The 16,717-nt window shown below is 39.3% G+C and overlaps 1 protein-coding gene and 1 non-coding gene across 2 annotated transcripts in view; both read right to left on the bottom strand.

Moving 5' to 3' along the window:
* LOC130980989 (uncharacterized) overlaps positions 1–16,717 on the bottom strand; it is a 34,500-nt gene that overhangs the window by 14,163 nt on the left and 3,620 nt on the right. The gene's annotated exons all lie outside the window — the stretch shown is intronic.
* On the bottom strand, positions 1,145–1,248 carry LOC130983339 (small nucleolar RNA R71). The gene has a single exon (XR_009087335.1). It is a non-coding gene; the product is annotated as a small nucleolar RNA R71 (small nucleolar RNA).

Genomic DNA, 16,717 nt, shown 5'->3' with positions numbered 1-16,717 from the left:
AATCTTATCTTTTAGTTTCTTGTTAGTCAAGGTATTAATTTTAATTTCAAAAATTAAATATTTTCTAACCATATCTTTTCAATCATATCTTTTTATCTTATCTTTTTATCATATCTTTTTCAAATTTTATCATTTTCAAAAATTTGATTTCAAAATATCTTCTTATCTTATCTTTTCAAAATTGAATTTCAAATCTTTTTCAACTAACCAACTAACTTTTTGTTTGTTTCTTATCTTTTTCAAAACCACCTAACTACTTCTCCCTCTCTAATTTTCAAAAATATCTCATTCTTTTTCAAAATTCTTTTTAAATTAACTAATTGTTTTAAATTTTAATTTTAATTATATCTTATCTTTAATTTTCGAAAATCATTAACTACTTTTTCAAAATTATTTTTGAATTCTCTCTCTCTTCTCTTCTTCTATTTATTTATTTATTCACTAACACTTCTCTTCACCTCTCTTCATCTCCAATCACTGCCTCTATCCTCACCCTTGTGATTGGATTCTCCACTCTTATTCCTTTCTTCTTCTACTAATAATAAGGATCCTCTTTGTCCAGATATAGAGGATTCCTCTTTCTTTTTCTTTTTCTCTTATATTACATATGAGCATGAACAAGGAAAAAGGAACTCTTGTTGAAGCTGATCCTGAACCTGAAAGGACTCTGAAGAGGAAACTAAGAGAAGCTAAATTACAACAATCTAGAGGCAACCTTTCTGAAATTTTTGAACAAGAGGAGGAGATGGCAGCCGAACCCAACAACAATAATGCAAGGAGGATGCTTGGTGATTTTACTAAACCCACGTCCAAGTTTGATGGAAGAAGCATCTCAATTCCTGCCATTCTAGCAAACAATTTTGAGCTGAAACCTCAATTAGTTGCTTTAATGTAACAAAATTGCAAATTTCCTGGACTTCCATCTGAAGATCCTTATCAGTTTTTAACTGAGTTCTTGCAGATTTGTGAGACTGTTAAGACGAATGGAGTAAATCCTGAAGTCTACAGGCTCATTCTTTTTCCTTTTGCTGTAAGAGACAGAGCTAGAACATGGTTGGACTCACAACCTAAAGATAGCCTGGACTCCTGGGATAAGCTAGTCACGGCCTTCTTGGATAAATTCTTTCCTCCTAAAAAGCTGAGCAAGCTTAGAGTCGATGTTCAAACCTTCAAGCAAAAAGATGGTGAATCCCTCTATGAAGCTTGGGAAAGATACAAGAAGATGACCAAAAAGTGTCCTTCTGACATGTTTTCAGAATGGACCATATTAGATATATTCTATTACGGTCTATCTGAGTTTTCCAAAATGTCATTGGACCATTCGGCAGGTGGATCCATTCACCTAAAGAAAACGCCTGCAGAAGCTCAAGAACTTACTGACATGGTTACAAATAACCAATTCATGTACACTTCTGAGAGGAATTCCGTGAATAGTGAGATGCCTCAAAGAAAGAGAGTTCTTGAAATTGATGCTCTGAATGCCATATTGGCTCAGAACAAAGTATTGACTCAGCAAGTCAACATGATCTCTCAAAGTCTGAATGGATGGCAAAATGCATCCAACAGTACTAAAGAGGCAGCTTCTAAAGAAGCTTATGATCATGAGAACCCTGCAATAGCAGAGGTAAATTACATGGGTGAACCTTATGGAAACACCTATAATTCATCATGGAGAAATCATCCAAATTTCTCATGGAAGGATCAACAAAAGCCTCAACAAGGCTTTAATAATGGTGGAAGAAACAAGCTCAGCAATAACAAGCCTTTTGCATCATCTTCTCAGCAACAGACAGAGAATGCTGAGCAAAGTCACTCTAATTTAGCAAACTTAGTCTCTGATCTGTCAAAAGCCACTTTAAGTTTCATGAGTGAGACAAGATCCTCCATTAGAAATTTGGAGGCACAAGTGGGCCAGCTGAGTAAGAAAGTCATTGAAACTCCTCCCAATATTCTCCCAAGCAATACAGAAGAGAATCCAAAAGGAGAGTGCAAGGCCATTGATGTAATCAATATGGCCAAATGCACAAGGGAGGAGAAGGACGAAAATCCTAGTGAGGAAGACCTCCTGGGACGTCTCTCAAACAAGAAGGAGTTCCTTATTAAGGACCTAAAGGAATCTGAGGCTCATATAGAGACCATAGAGATTCCACTAAATCTCTTTCTGCCATTCATGAGCTCTGAAGACTATTTTTCCTCAGAAGAGGATGAAGGTGTGACTGGAGAGCAAGTTGCTCAATATCTAGGACCTATCATGAAGCTGAATGCCAAGTTGTTTGGTAATGAGACTTGGGAAGGTGAACCTCCCTTGCTCATTAGTGAACTAGATACATGGGTTCAGAAAACTTTGCCTCAAAAGAGACAAGATCCTGGTAAATTCTTAATACCCTGTACCATAGGCACCATGACCTTTAACAAAGCTCTGTGTGACCTGGGGTCAGGCATAAATTTTATGTCACTCTCTGTAATGGAGAAAGTAGGGATCATTGAGGTATAGCCTGCCTTATCCTCATTACAATTCGCAGACAAGTCAGTAAGACAAGCTTATGGATTAGTAGAGGACGTGTTAGTAAAGGTTGAAGGCCTTTACATCTCTGCTGGTTTCATAATCTTAGACACTAGGAAGGAAGAAGATGAATGCATCATCCTTGGAAGACCTCTCTTAGCCACAGCAAGTGCTATGATTGATGTTAACAGAGGAGAATTAGTCCTTCAATTGAATGGGGACTACCTTGTGTTTAAGGCACACGGCCATCCCTCTGTAACACTGGAGAGAAAGCATGAAAAGCTTCTCTCAGTACAGAGTCAGACAAAGCCCTCACAGTCAAACTCTAAGTTTGGTGTTGAGAGGCCACAACCAAACTCTAAGTTTGGTGTTGAGAAGACCCCACATTCAAACTCTAAGTTTGGTGTTGGGAGACCTTCATCATGCTCTGAACTTCTCTAAGGCTCCATGAGAGCCCACTGTCAAGCTAGTGACATTAAAAGAGCGCTTGTTGGAAGGTAACCCAATTTTTATTTATCTAATTTTATTTTTATTTTATTTTTGTTGTTATTTTGTGTTTTAGTAGGTTCATGATCATGAGGAGTCACAAAAAAAATATTAAAATTAAAAACAGAATCAAAAATAGAAGAAGAAAAATCACACCCTGGAGGAAGGACTTACTGGCGTTTAAACGCCAGTAAGGAGCATCTGGCTGGCGTTCAACGCCAGAACAGAGCATGGATCTGGTGCTGAATGCCAGAAACAAGCAACATCCTGGCGTTTGGACGCCAGAAATATGCCCTGAGGAAAGCTGGCACTAAACGCCAGTAACAAGCATGGAACTGGCGTTCAACGCCAGAAACATGCTGCACATGGGCGTTGAACGCCCAGAACGTGCATCACTTCGGCGTTTAAACGCCAGAATTGCATGCAAAGGCATTTTACATGCCTAATTGGTGCAAGGATGTAAATCCTTGACACCTCAGGATTTGTGGACCCCACAGGATCCCCACCTAACATATTCCCACCTTACCTCCTAATAATCCTATAACACACTTTCCCAAAAACCCTTCACCAATCACCTCAATCTCTCTTCCCAATTACCCCGTTCACCACTCACATCCATCTACTCTTCCCCAGAAACCCCACCTACCTTCAAAATTCAAAAATTTTTTCCCACCCAAACCCACCCTAAATGGCCGAACCTACCGTCTCTCCCTTCCCTATATAAACCCCTCCATTCTACTTCATTTTCACACAACACAACCCTCTCTTCTATAGCTTGGGCGAATACACCTCCCCCTCACTCTCCTCCATATTTTCTCTTCTTCTTTTCTTTCTTCTATTGCTCGAGGGCGAGCAATATTTTAAGTTTGGTGTGGTAAAATCATAAGATTTTTGTTTTTCCATCACCATTAATGGCACCTAAGGCCGGAGAAGCCTTTAGAAAAGGGAAAGGGAAGACAAAAGCTTCCACCTCCGAGTCGTGGGAGATGGAAAGATTCATCTCCAAAAGCCATCAAGACCACTTCTATGATGTTGTGGCAAAGAAGAAGGTGATCCCTGAGGTCCTTTTCAAACTCAAGAAAAATGAGTATCCGGAGATCCGACATGAGATCCGAAGAAGAGGTTGGGAAGTTCTAACCAACCCCATGCAACAAGTCGGAATCTTAATGGTTCAAGAGTTCTACGCCAATGCATGGATCACTAGGAACCATGATAAAAGTGTGAACCCGAATCCAAAGAATTATCTTACAATGGTTCGGGGGAAATACTTAGATTTTAGTTCGGAAAATGTGAGGTTGGCATTCAACTTACCCATGATGCAAGGATATGAATGCCCCTACACTAGAAGGGTCAACTTTGATCAAAGGTTGGACCAAGTTCTTATGGACATATGTGTGGAAGGAGCTCAATGGAAAAGAGACTCCAAAGGTAAGTCAGTTCAACTGAGAAGACTGGACCTCAAGCTTGTAGCTAGAGGATGGTTGGAGCTCATCCAACTCCCCATCATCCCTACTAGCAACCGATCCAAAGTTACTGTGGATCGGGTCATCATGATTCATAGCATCATGATTGGAGAGGAAGTAGAAGTTCATGAAGTCATCCCTCTTGAACTCTACAAAATAACCGAAAAGTCCTCCACCACGGCAAAGCTAGCTTTTCCTCATCTTATTTGCCATCTATGTTACTCAGCTGGAGTTATCATAGAAGGAGACATCCTCATTGAAGAGGATAAGCCCATCACCAAGAAGAGGATAGAGCAAACAAGAGAGACCGTCCACGGATCTCAAGAGATGCATGAGGAAGCTCATCATCAAGAAATCCCTGAGATGCCTCAGGGGATGCACTTTCCTCCCAATAACTATTGGGAACAACTCAACACTTCCCTAGAAGATTTGAGTTACAATGTGGAACAATTAAGGGTGGAACATCAAGAGCACTCCATCATTCTCCATGAAATAAGAGAAGATCAAAGAGCAATGAGGGAGGAGCAACAAAGGCAAGGAAGGGATATAGAAGAGCTTAAGGACATTGTTGGTCCTTCAAGAAGAAGACGCCACTAAGGTGGACTCATTCCTTGTTTTTATCTTTTCTGCTTTTCGGTTTTTATATATGTTCATCTATGTTTTGTGTCTCTACTGCATGATCATTAGTATTTAGTAACTATGTCTTAAAGTTATGAATAATTCCATTAATCCTTCACCTCTCTTAAATGAAAAATGTTTTAATTCAAAAGAACAAGAAGTACATGAGTTTCAAATTTATCCTTGAATTTAGTTTAATTATATTGATGTGGTGACAATACTTTTTGTTTTCTGAATGAATGCTTGAACAGTGCATATGTTTGATCTTGTTGTTTATGAATGTTAAAGTTATTAGCTCTTGAAAGAATGATGAACAAAGAGAAATGTTATTGATAATCTGAAAAATCATGAAATTGATTCTGAAGCAAGAAAAAGCAGTGAAAAAGCAAAAGCTTGTAAAAAAAACATAATAATGGTGAAAAAAAATAAAAAGAAAAAGAAAAAGCAAGCAGAAAAAGCTAATAGCCCTTAAAACTAAAAGGCAAGGATAAAAAGGATCCAAGGCTTTGAGCATCAATGGATAGGAGGGCCCAAGGAAATAAAATCCAGGCATAAGCGGCTAAATCAAGCTGTCCCTAACCATGTGCTTGTGTCATGAAGGCCCAAGTGAAAAGCTTGAGACTGAGTGGTTAAAGTCGTGATCCAAAGCAAAAAGAGTGTGCTTAAGAGCTCTGGACACCTCTAACTGGGGACTCTAGCAAAGCTGAGTCACAATCTGAAAAGGTTCACCCAGTCGTGTGTCTGTGACATTTGTGTATCAGGTGGTAATACTGGAAAATAAAGTGCTTAGGGTCACTACCAAGACTCATAAAAGTAGCTGTGTTCAAGAATCAATATACTTAACTAGGAAAATCAATAACACTATCCGAAATTCTAAGTTCCTAGAGAAGCCAATCATTTTAAACCTCAAAGGAAAAAGTGAGATGCCAAAACTGTTTAGAAGCAAAAAGCTACAAGTCTCGCTCATCTAATTATAATTAATATTCATTGATATTTTGGGATTTATAGTATATTCTCTTCTTTTTATCCTAATTGATTTTCAGTTGCTTGGGGACAAGCAACAATTTAAGTTTGGTGTTGTGATGAGCGGATAATTTATACGCTTTTTGGCATTATTTTTAGGTAGTTTTAAGTATGATCTAGTTACTTTTAGGAATGTTTTCATTAGTTTTTATGCCAAATTCACATTTTTGGACTTTACTATGAGTTTGTGTGTTTTTCTTTGATTTCAGACATTTTCTGGCTGAAATTGAGGGACCTGAGCAAAACTCTGATAAAAGGCTGACAAAAGACTGCTGATGCTGTTGGAATCTGACCTCCCTGCATTCGAAATAGATTTTCTGGAGCTCCGTAACTCCAAATAGTGCGCTCTCAACGGCTTTGGAAAGTAGACATCCAGTGCTTTCCAGCAATATATAATAGTCTATCCTTTGTTCGAGATTTGACGACGTAAACTGGCGCTCAACGCCAGTTTCATGCTGCATTCTGGAGTCAAACGCCAGAAACACGTCACGAACCAGAGTTGAACGCCCAAAACACGTTACAACTTGGCAACTCCAAGATAAGCCTCAGCTCGTGGATAGATCAAGCCCAGCCCAAACATACACCAAGTGGGCCCCAGAAGTGGATTTATGCATCAATTACTTACTCCTGTAAACCCTAGTAGCTAGTTTAGTATAAATAGAACTTTTTACTAGTGTATTAGACATCTTTGGACATTTAGTTCTGAGATCTTGGGGGCTGGCCATTCGGCCATGACTGGACCTTCATCACTTATGTATTTTCAACGGTGGAGTTTCTACACACCATAGATTAAGGGTGTGGAGCTCTGCTGTACCTCAAAGTTTTAATGCAATTACTACTATTTTCTATTTAATTCGATTTATTCCTGTTCTAAGATATTCGTTGCACTTCAACTTGATTAATGTGATGATCCGTGACACTCATCATCATTCTCACCTATGAACGTACATGACTGACAACCAATTTCGTTCTACCTTAGACCGGGTACATATCTCTTGGATTCCTTAATTAGAATCTTCATGGTATAAGCTAGAAATGATGGCGGCATTCATGGGAATCCGGAAAGTCTAACCTTGTCTGTGGTATTCCGAGTAGGATTCCGGGATTGAATGATTGTGACAAGCTTCAAACTCCTGAAGGCTGGGCGTTAGTGACAGACGCAAAAGAATCACTGGATTCTATTCCAACCTGATTGAGAACTGACAGATGATTAGCCGTGCTGTGACAGAGCATTTGGACCATTTTCACTTAGAGGATGGGATGTAGCCATTGACAATGGTGATGCCCTACATACAGCTTGCCATAGAAAGGAGTGATAAAAAACTGGAAGGAAGAAGTAGAAAAGCAAAGATATAGAAGGAACACAGCACCTCCATACACCTATATGAAATTCCCATCATTGAATTACATGAGTAACTTTATCTTTAATTTCTATTTATTTTATCATAATTATTTAAAACAATAATCTCTTAATCCATTTAAATACGCCTGACTGGGATTTACAAGATGACTATAGCTTGCTTTATACCAACAATCCCTGTGGAATCGATCCTTACTCACTGATGCACGAAATTGGGTATGCCAATATTAATGGACTATTTAACACAGCTTCATACCACTAACCAGCAAGTGCACTGGGTCGTCCAAGTAATACCTTACGTGAGTAAGGGTCGATCCCACGGAGATTATTGGTTTGAAGCAAGCTATGTTTATTTTATCATTCTTAGTCAGGATATTAATTAAAATTATCAGTTGGAATTATTAGAAAAATAAAAGAGTGTGAAATAGTTACTTGTTGTGCAGTAATGGAGAATATGTTAGGGTTTTTGGAGATGCTTTGTCCTCTGAATCCCTGCAACATAATGCTTACTCACTTTCATAAATGCAAGGCTCCTTCCATGGCAAGCTGTATGTAGGGAATCACCATTGTCAGTGGCTACCTCCCATCCTCTCAGTGAAAACGGTCCAGATGCTCTGTCACAGCACGGCTAATCAGCTGTTGGTTCTCGATCATTTTGGAATAGGATCCATTGATCCTTTTGCGTTTGTCATCACGCCCAGCAATCGCGAGTTTGAAGCTCGTCACAGCAATTCAATCCTTGAATCCTACTCGGAATACCACAGACAAGGTTTAGACTTTCCGGATCCTCAAGAGTGGCCGCCATCAGTTCTAGCTTTTACCACGATGATTCTGATTAAGGAAGCTAAGAGATACTCATTCAATCTGATGTAGAACGGAGGTGTTTGTCAGGCACATGTTCATGGATTGAGGAAGGTGATGAGTGTCACGGATCATCACCTTCTCCATAATTAAGCGCAAATGAATATCTTAGATAGGAACACGCATGTTTGAAAGGAGAAACAGAAACAATTGCATTAATTCATCGAGACGCTGCAGAGCTCCTCACCCCCAACAATGGAGTTTAGAGACTCATGCCATCAAAAAGTATGTAATTCAGATCTGAAAATGTCATGAGGTGCTAAGTAATCCTCTAAAAGTTGTTTTAAATAGTAAACTAGTAGCCTAGGTTTACAGAATATGAGTAAACTAAGATAATTGGTGCAGAAATCCACTTTTGGGGCCCACTTGGTGTGTGCTGGGGCTGAGACTAAAGCTTCTCACGTGCTTGGGCTGTTTCTGGAGTTGAACGCCAGGTTGTAACGTGTTTTGGGCGCTGAACTCCAACTTATAACCTGTTTCTGGCGCTAGACGCCAGACAGCAGCATGATACTGGCGTTGAACGCCAGTTTACGTCCTCTATCTTCGCGCAAAGTATGGACTATTATATATTGCTGGAAAGCCCTGGATGTCTACTTTCTAACCCAATTGAGAGCGCGTCAATTGGACATCTGTAGCTCCAAAAAATCCATTTCGAGTGCAGGGAGGTCAGGATCCAACAGCATCAGCAGTCCTTTTTCAGCCTAACTCAGATTTTTGCTCAGCTCCTTCAATTTCAGCCAGAAAATATCTGAAATCACAGAAAAACACACAAACTCATAGTAAAGTCCACAAATATGATTTTTGGCTAAAAACTAATAATATTCCACTAAAAACTAATTAAAACATACTAAAATCTACATGAAATTACCCCCGAAAAGCGTATAAAATATCCGCTCATCACAACACCAAACTTAAACTGTTGCTTGTCCCCAAGCAACTAGATGATCAAAATAGGATAAAAAGAATTTAAGGAGTAATAAAATCTCCGAGTTTTAAGTGAAGCTCAGATTCTAATTTAGATGAGCGGGGCTAGTAGCTTTTTGTTTCTGAACAGTTTTGGCATCTCCCTTTATCCTTTGAAATTCAGAATGATTGGCATCCATAGGAACTCAGAATTCAGATAGTATTATTGATTTTCCTAGTTAAGTATGTTGATTCTTGAACACAGCTACTTTTATGAGTCTTGGCCGTGGCCCTAAGCACTTTGTTTTCCAGTATTACCACCGGATACACAAATGCCACAGACACATGACTGGGTGAACCCTTTTCAGATTGTGACTCAGCTTTGCTAGAGTCCCCAGTTAGAGGTGTCCAGAGCTCTTAAGCACACTCTTTTTGCTTTGGATCACGACTTTAACCACTCAGTCTCAAGCTTTTCACTTGGACCTTCATGACACAAGCACATAGTTAGGGACAGCTTGATTTAGCCGCTTAGGCCTGGATTTTATTTCCTTGGGCCCTCCTATCCATTAATGCTCAAAGCCTTGGATTCTTTTTACCTTTTCCTTTTAGTTTTAAGGGCTATTGGCTTTTTTGCTTGCTTTTTTCTTTTTCACTGCTTTTCCTTGCTTCAAGAATCAATTTCATGATTTTTCAGATCATCAATAACATTTTTCTTGTTCATCATTCTTTCAGGAGCCAACAATTTTAACATTCATAAAATTCAATATCCAAAATATGCACTGTTCAAGCATTCATTCAGAAGACGAAAAGTATTGCCACCACATATAAATAATTAGAATTTTCCTTATTAAGTTATAGAAAAAAAATTCAATTGCCTCTTTATTCTAAAAATCTACTATTTTATTCATGTTTGATGATGATGAGAAAAATAAATTATAACTTAATTGGAAATAAAACCAAAATAGACATGCTAATTACTACTACTCCTATATATCTTCTAAGGTAAATTTCTATAATAATACTATCACAGAGTTAAAACTTAAAATTAGAACTTAACAACCTGTATTTTGGGAAGTGGATGTTCCTCTAGTCTGTGGGGTGCTTGGTCCTTCAAGAGATAAGTTCTGATGCTTCAGTTCCTTTAAGTTACGCCCTTGCTCTTCCTGTTCCCGTAGGTGCCATGATCTTGATGAGTTTTAGCTCAGTGATCATGGCAAATCACACCAAACTTAGAGGTTTGCTTGTCCTCAAGCAAAATAAAGGATAGGAGAGGAATAGAGGGAGAGGCAATTTCGAAATCCAAAAGAAATGATGAGTTGAAAAAGATTTGAAAAAGATTTGGATTGGAAAAAGATTTGTGTTTATGAATTAAGATACATTTGATATTTTTGAAAAAGGGATTTTAGAAATTAGGGTTTTTAGAAATTAGGATTAAAATTTTTGGAATTAAATGATGATATTTTGAAACATGTTTATGCAAGAAATCATGAATTGAAACATAAAAATTAGAAAATTTGTGAAGAAAAACGAATTTTACCTCCTTCCCACCATTCTGGCGTTAAACGCCCAAATGCTGCATGTTTTGGGCGTTTAACGCCCAATTGCTGCTTCTCCTGGGCATTCAACGCCCAGCTGTTGCTTCTTTCTGGCGTTGAACGCCAGGAAGTCCTTTGTCACTGGGCGTTTTTCTAAACGCCCAGGATGCTATAATTCTGGAGTTAAACGCCCAGAAGGAGCTTCTTTCTGGCGTTCAACGCCCAGAAGATGCTCCTTTCTGGCGTTCAACGCCCAGATGGCTATCCTTACTGGCGTTGAACGCCCAGTGGATGCTTCTTTTGGGCGTTCAACGCCCAAAACATTTCTTACTAGCTGTTTCACGCCAGTGAGCTTCCAAATTCCCCTGTAACTCTGTGAATTCAATCAATTGCTATTTTACCTTTTGAAGATACTTTGACATATACCTGTAAAAATCAATTAATTAACCAAAACGAATAAAATTAAATTTTGTGAATGGCTGAGTTGCCTCCCAGCAAGCGCTTCTTTAATGTCGTTAGCTGGACTATTACTGAGCTTTAATCAAGTCTCAGTTTTGAGCATTCTTGCTCAAAATTGCCTTCAAGATAATGTTTAACTCTATGTCCATTAACAATGAACCTTTTGTTAGAGTCATTATCCTGAAGCTCAACATATCCATATAGTGATACACTTGTAATCACATATGGACCTCTCCACCGGGACTTCAATTTCCCGGGGAATAATTTGAGCCTAGAATTGAATAGCAGAACTTTCTGCCCTGGCTCAAAGACTCTGGATGACAATTTCTTATCATGCCATCTTTTTGCTTTCTCTTTGTATATTTTTGCATTCTCGAAAGCATTGAGTCTAAATTCCTCTAGTTCATTTAACTAAAGCAATCGTTTTTCTCCAGCTAACTTGGCATCAAGGTTCAGGAATCTGGTTGCCCAGTAGGCCTTATGTTCCAGTTCCACTGGCAAGTGACATGCCTTTCCATACACAAGCTGGTATGGAGAGGTCCCTATAGGGGTCTTGAATGCTGTTCTGTATGCCCACAGAGCATCATCCAAGCTTCTTGCCCAATCCCTTCTACGGTTAATTACAGTCCATTCCAGGATTCTTTTGATTTCTCTATTTGAGACTTCAGCTTGCCCATTAGTCTGTGGATGATATGGAGTGGCCACCCTGTGGCTAACTCCATAACGAACCAAAGCAGAATAGAGCTGTTTATTGCAGAAATGAGTGCCCCAATCACTGATTAGTACTCTAGGGGTGCCAAATCTGCTGAAGATGTGTTTCTGGAGGAATTTTAACACTGTCTTAGTGTCATTAGTGGGTGTTGCAATAGCTTCCACCCATTTGGATACATAATCCACTGCCACCAGAATATAATTATTTGAGTATGATGGTGGGAAAGGTCCCATGAAGTCAATACCCCATACATCAAACAACTCAATTTTTAAGATTCCTTGTTGAGGCATGGCATAACTGTGAGGCAGATTACCAGATCTTTGGCAACTGTCACAATTAAGTACAAACACTCGGGAATCTTTATAGAGAGTAGGCCAGTAGAAGCCACATTGGAGGACTCTTGTGGCTGTTCACTCACTTCCAAAATGTCCTCCATACTGGGATCCATGGCAGTGCCATAGGATCTTCTGCGCTTCTTCTTTAGGCACACATCTACGGATTACTCCGTCTGCACATCTCTTAAAGAGATACGGCTCATCCCAAAGATAATACTTTGCATCCGTGATCAGCTTCTTTGATTGCTGCTTACTGTATTCTTTGGGTATGAATCTCACTTCCTTGTAGTTTTCAATGTCTGTAAACCATGGCACTTCCTGGATGGCAAAGAGTTGCTCATCCGGAAAGTTTTCAGAGATCTCAGTAAGAGGGAGGGACGCCCCTTCTACTGGTTCTATTCGGGACAAGTGATCTGCTACCTGATTCTCTGTCCCTTTTCTGTCTCTTATTTCTATATCAAACTCTTACAGAAGCAACACCCATCTTATAAGTCTGGGTTTTGAATCCTGCTTTGTGAGTAGATATTTAAGAGCAGCATGATCAGTGTACACAATCACTTTTGATCCTACTAAATAGGATCTGAATTTGTCAATGGCGTAAACCACTGTAAGTAGCTCTTTTTCTGTGGTTGTGTAGTTCTTTTATGCGTCATTTAGAACACGGCTGGCATAGTAAATGACGTGCAGAAGCTTGTCATGCCTTTGTCCCAACACTGCACCAATGGCATGGTCATTGGCATCACACATTAGTTCAAATGGCAATGTCCAGTTTGGTGCAGAAATGATTGGTGCTGTGACCAATTTAGCTTTCAGAGTCTCAAATCCCTGCAGACACTCCTTATCAAAGACAAATGGCGTGTCAGCAGCTAGCATGTTGCTCAGAGGTTTGGCAATTTTTGAAAAATCCTTTATAAACCTCCTATAGAATCCTGCATGCCCCAGAAAACTTCTGATTACCTTAACATTAGTAGGTGGTGGTAATTTTTCAATTACTTCTACCTTAGCTTGATCCACCTCTATTCCCTTGTTTGAAATTTTGTGCCCAAGGATAACTCTTTCAGTCACCATAAAGTGACATTTCTCCCAGTTTAAAACCAGGTTAGTCTCTTGGCATCTCTTTAGAACAAGTGCTAGATGGTCAAGACAGGAGCTGAATGAGTCTCCAAATACTGAAAAGTCATCCATGAAGACTTCTAGAAATTTTTCCACCATATCAGAGAAAATTGAGAGCATGCACCTCTGAAAGGTTGCAGGTGCATTGCACAGGCCAAATGGCATCCTTCTGTATGCAAATACTCCAGATGGACATGTGAATGCCGTTTTCTCTTGATCCTGGGGATCTACTGCAATTTGATTATAACCTGAATATCCATCCAGAAAGTAGTAGTATTCATGACCTGCTAGTCTTTCTAGCATCTGGTCTATGAATGGTAAAGGAAAATGATCCTTTCTGGTGGCTATATTGAGCCTTCTATAATCAATACACATACGCCACCCTGTAACTGTTAATGTAGGAACCAGTTCATTTCTTTCATTGTGAACCACTGTCATGCCACCTTTCTTAGGGACAACTTGGACAGGGCTTACCCAGGGGCTGTCAGAAATAGGATAAATAATCCTAGCCTCTAGTAATTTAGTGACCTCCTTCTGCACCACTTCCTTCATGGCTGGATTCAGCCGCCTTTGTGGTTGGACCACTGGCTTGGCGTCACCCTCCAATAGGATCTTGTGCATGTATCTAGCTGTGCTAATACCCTTAAGATCACTGATGGACCACCCAAGAGCTGTCTTGTGTGTCCTTAGCACTTGCATTAGTGCTTCCTCTTCCTGTGGCTCTAAGGTAGAGCTTATGATTACAGGAAAGGTATCACCTTCTCCCAGAAATGCATATTTCAGGGATGGTGGTAATGGTTTGAGCTCGGGTTTGGGAGGTTTCTCCTCTTCCTGAGGGATTTTCAAAGGTTCTATTATTCTCTCTGATTCCTCTAAATCAGGCTGAACATCTTTAAAGATGTCCTCTAGCTCTGATTCGAGACTCTCAGCCATATTGACCTCTCTTACCAGAGAGTCAATGATATCAACACTCATGCAGTCATTTGGGGTGTCTGGATGTTGCATGGCTTTGACAACATTCAACTTGAACTCCTCCTCATTGACTCTCAGGGTTACTTCCCCTTTTTGGACGTCAATGAGGGTTCGACCAGTTGCTAGGAAAGGTCTTCCTAGAATGAGAGTTGCACTCTTGTGCTCCTCCATTTCCAGCACCACAAAGTCAGTAGGAAAGGCAAATGGCCCAACCTTGACAATCATGTCTTTAATCACGCCTGATGGGTATTTAATGGAGCCATTAGCAAGTTGAAGACATATCCGGGTTGGTTTGACCTCTTCAGTCAAACCAAGCTTTGTGATAATAGATGCAGGTATTAGGTTGATACTTGCCCCAAGGTCACACAAAGCTTGCTTGGTGCAGTTACCCTCTAATGTGCATGATATCATGAAGCTCCCGGGATCTTTAAGCTTCTCAGGTAAGCTTTTAAGAATGACTGCACTGCATTCTTCAGTGAGGTAAACTTTTTCAGTCTCCCTCCAATCCTTCTTATGACTTAAGATCTCTTTCATGAACTTAGCATAAGAGGGAATTTGCTCAAGTGCTTCTGTAAACGGAATCTTTATTTCAAGAGTCCTGAGATAGTCTGCAAAGCGGGCAAATTGCTTATCATGTTCCACTTGGCGGAGTTTTTGAGGATAAGGCATTTTGGCTTTATATTCCTCAATCTTAGTTGCTGCAGGTTTATTACCTACAGAAGTGGGTTGGGAAGCCTTTTTAGAAGGGTTGTTATCAACACTTGTATGTGACTGATCACTCACTGGCATTTGAATGCCAGGGGTGGAAGCTGGAGTGGCGTTAGACGCCAACTCCTTATCTGTTACTGGCGTCTGAACGCCAGAACTGTGCTCCCTTTGGGCGTTCAACGCCGGATTCATGCTTGTTTCTGGCGTTGAACGCCAGGAATGACCATGGTCTGGGCGTTCAGCGCCAGCATTATTCCTCTCTGGTCTCTGATTGTCCTCAGAGGGATGTTGAGTAGCCATTTGTTCATTTCTTGGCTTCCTGCTGCTTTGAAGTGAGGTATTTAATGTTTTCCCACTTCTTAGTTGAACTGCTTGGCATTCTTCTGTTATTTGTTTTGACAGTTGCTTTTCTGTTTGCTTTAACTGTACTTCCATATTCCTGTTAGTCATTCTTGTTTCCTGTAGTATTTCCTTGAATTCGGCTAGCTGCTGAGTTAGAAAGTCTAATTGCTGATTGAATTCATTAGCCTGATCTACAGGACTGAGTTCAGCAGTTACCGTTTTAGCTTCTTCTTTCATGGAAGATTCACAGCTTAGGTACAGATGCTGATTTCTGGCAACTGTATCAATGAGTTCTTGGGCTTCTTCAATTGTTTTTCTCATATGTATAGATCCACCAGCTGAGTGATCTAGAGAAATCTGAGCTTTTTCTGTAAGCCCATAGTAGAAGATGTCTAATTGCACCCACTCTGAAAACATTTCAGAGGGGTATTTTCTCAGCATCTTTCTGTATCTCTCCCAAGCATCATAAAGGGATTCATTATCTCCTTGTTTGAAGCCTTGGATGCTCAGCCTTAGCTGTGTCATCCGTTTTAGAGGAAAATAGTGATTCAGGAATTTTTCTGACAGCTGTTTCCATGTCTTTATGCTGTTTTTAGGTTGGTTATTTAACCACCTCTTAGCTTGATCTTTTACAGCAAATGGAAACAGTAATAATCTGTAGACATCCTGATCTACTTCCTTATCATGCACTGTGTCAGCAATTTGTAAAAATTGTGCCAGAAACTCTGTAGGTTCTTCATGTGGAAGACTGAAATACTGGCAGCTTTGCTGCACCATGATAATGAGCTGAGGATTCAACTCAAAGCTACTAATTCCAATGGAGGGTATACAGATACTACTCCCATATGAAGCAGTAGTGGGGTTAGCATATGACCTCAGAGTCCTCCTAGACTGTTCATTTCCACTTAATTCCATGATAGAACAAGGGAGATGATATGTATGTTGATATTGTCTATTTTATTATAAGAATAATCTTTGAAATAATAAAATAAAACAAAAACCGAAATAAAAATAAAATAAATAAAGAAAGAAAATTAAAAATAAAAAATTTGAAAACTTTTATGAAGATTTTTGAAACTTAAAAAGATAAGAATTGAAAAATTTTGAAATTGAAATCTGAATTTTTATCTAGAAATTTCGAAAATATAGTTTATAATTAGTTAGAAAAGATATTTATTTTTTTTGAATTTTGAATTTTATGATGAAAGAGAAAAACACATAAAAGACACAAGACATAAAATTTTTAGATCTAATGCTCCTTATTTTCGAAAATTTTGGAGGGAAAACACCAAGAAACACCAAACTTAAAAATTTTAAGATCAAA

The sequence above is a fragment of the Arachis stenosperma genome, chromosome 5 (genome assembly GCF_014773155.1).
Source record: "Arachis stenosperma cultivar V10309 chromosome 5, arast.V10309.gnm1.PFL2, whole genome shotgun sequence".
Classification (NCBI taxonomy): Eukaryota; Viridiplantae; Streptophyta; class Magnoliopsida; order Fabales; family Fabaceae; genus Arachis; species Arachis stenosperma.
This window is presented reverse-complemented; position numbering and strand designations above follow the sequence as displayed.